General features: G+C 37.2%; 1 protein-coding gene across 5 annotated transcripts in view; it reads right to left on the bottom strand.

Annotated features, from left to right (window-relative positions):
* Positions 1 to 2,500, bottom strand: part of LOC135088696 (solute carrier family 4 member 11-like) — a 204,083-nt gene that overhangs the window by 96,976 nt on the left and 104,607 nt on the right. For all 5 annotated transcript variants that reach the window (XM_063983653.1, XM_063983652.1, XM_063983656.1 and 2 more), the window contains one exon: positions 1 to 2,500. This exon is cut by the window's left edge and continues 310 nt beyond it; it is cut by the window's right edge and continues 1,278 nt beyond it. The gene's annotated coding sequence lies outside the window, so the exon portion shown is untranslated.

Below are 2,500 nucleotides of genomic sequence, written 5' to 3'. Positions count from 1 at the left end.
CCTTTAGTTTATGATCGTGGTAAATAAAGTGTTTGTGTCTTTCCTTTTTTCTTTCTTTTTTTTTTTTTTACTTTATTTTGATTAAATGTGTATTGGTCACTTACTCGGGTTTATTAAGTTTCTCTATCTCCCTTTCTATCCTGTCTATTCTTGCAGTTTCTCTGTTTTCTCTATTTGATTTTGTGTTGTTTTTGTTCTAGTTTTCTTTTTTTTCAATTCCTTTTTCGTATTTATTTTTTGCTGCCGTGTTCTTGATTAATATTTTTCTTTCTTATCTTCCTTTTGTAGTTGTTGTTCCCTCGCGGTGGTTTTCTTTATTCTTCTTTGTCTTTTTTTTCTTTTCTCCTTTTGTCTCCTCAGGCGACTACTCTTGTTGGGTAATTTCTTTCTTCTTTCAGGAATATACTTTTTTTCTTTCTTTTCTTTCTATTGAGTTGTGTGTTTCCTGTTTGTGTTTATTTTGTTCTACTGTGTGGTTGGTAAACTCTCTCTCTCTCTCTCTCTCTCTCTCTCTCTCTCTCTCTCTCTCTCTCTCTCTCTCTCTCTCTCTCTCTCTCTCTTAAATATTCTTACAGTCTCTATGAAAATAATGTCACCGCTTCTCTCTCTCTAATTTATATTTTCTTAATTCTACCTACTCTTACGCAACTGACATTAATATATTTCCCTTTTCCATTTTGCAATACAAAAATTCGTTACTTTTTACTGTGTTTTAAGGATTGTGTATCCCCCTCTTGTCTATCACTCCAGTTTCCTTTTTTTTTTTTCCTTTCTCCCTCTCTTTCACTCTTCTATGAATTACTTAGAGGCGGAGGGAAAAAAGGGAAAGAACTCGAAAGAGATAGAAAAAAATAACGTTTGTTTCTCTTGACTATTGAATTAAAACAGATTACACTTGTTTTCTTTTCCCAAAATACAAAATCTGAAATATATTCTGTGCTGCACTTTCAAAAAATAATATTGCTCAATATGAACTTGCACCTAAAGGGTTAAAAAAATGCTTCTTGAAAAAATCTTCACTTTAACGCTAATGATTGTAAGTAAGGGTCGTTATTGCAAGACTGATTGTTCACTGAGTCGTACTTGGTTCAATTCCACTTGGCAGGTGATATAATGAGCCACAGGTGTAGTCAATTACTTGTCCTGATACGTGAGACAGGTAGGACAACTATGACAACTTCGGGACTGGAAAGATGGGATAGCACGTCCACAACAGTTTACTCTTGACTGTTAAACCTCAAACGTCAAATTGTATCACTGGTTTACCTTATACTTGCTGAATGGGAGACCGTGACGCAGATTGGGTTAACAGCACAGATTAGTTGGGGAAAATGTGACGCTAATTCTGTTGCTAATTCGCGTCACAACACCAGTTTACGATTGGTTGGAAGAGATGTGACGTTAGATAGAATTGCTGGTTTACGAATATCTGACGTCAGACTGGGATACGGGCACAGGATTGGCTAGAAAAATATGACGTCAAATTGAGTTGTCGAATCTTGTCGAAATACTAATTTACGATTATCTGAGGAAAATGTGACGAAAGCTTCCTTCACACGATTGGCTAGGACAAATTGACGTCAGTTTGGGTTGCTGGCTGTGTTACAATACCAGTCAACGATTGAATGGGCAAAATATGATGTTAGATTCAGTAGGAAAATGTTACGTCCGATTTTGGCTGCTGGTTGTTACGATGCCAAATGAGGACTGGTTGGGCAGAGCGTCACGTCGGAGTCTTAAGAGCTAGTGATTGGTTGTGGCAGTTATTGACACCGGGATCAGATTCACACCTTGGGATGAGCAGTCAGAGCCGTGACGTCACACAACCAAGGCTTCTCATTGGCTGCGAGGGAACAGAGCCAATACGTGTGACTGTTCTGATTGGCTGTGTGATTTGAGACGTCCAGATTCTTTGAAAGGCAAAAAACCTGTCCTGGGTTGCCGCCAAACACACAAACCTATACACACACGCACACCAGTACAAAACCTGAGCAATTGTTTTTGGTATGTATAGTTAAATATATCTTCCAAAAATACACAAAAACTCGGTCAAAAAAATTGTATGTATAAAAGAAACTGTCAACAATGTGTATATAAAAATTCACACAATAAAACTATATATAATGGTAATTTTTTCTTCTTGTGATTTAAAATTTAAGCATCACTTTGATTATATTATTATTATTATTATTATTATTATTATTATTATTATTGCCGGCGCCAAGCACTCCGTATGTCCACTGGCGGTTTATAACAATAACAACAACCAATGGGGGTCAAGCACCACGAGGTCAAGGGTGAACTGTTGACCTGGCCAGCAGGGTCAACGCGGTGGGGGGTCAGGTCAGGTCAAAGGTTACAAAAAATTAAGGTCATCGGAGGTAGAATGTAACTTTGTTCACGTGTACAAATGACGAGTTGCTCTTGAACTTTACATATCACTGCTTTGGTGTTCCTTTTTGTGAATATGTTTATTTTATAACTTGCAGAGAGAGAGGAA

Source organism: Scylla paramamosain, chromosome 31 (assembly GCF_035594125.1).
Source record: "Scylla paramamosain isolate STU-SP2022 chromosome 31, ASM3559412v1, whole genome shotgun sequence".
NCBI lineage: Eukaryota > Metazoa > Arthropoda > Malacostraca > Decapoda > Portunidae > Scylla > Scylla paramamosain.
The sequence above is the reverse complement of the archived record's forward strand: the minus strand, read 5'-3'. Positions and strand labels throughout refer to the sequence as shown.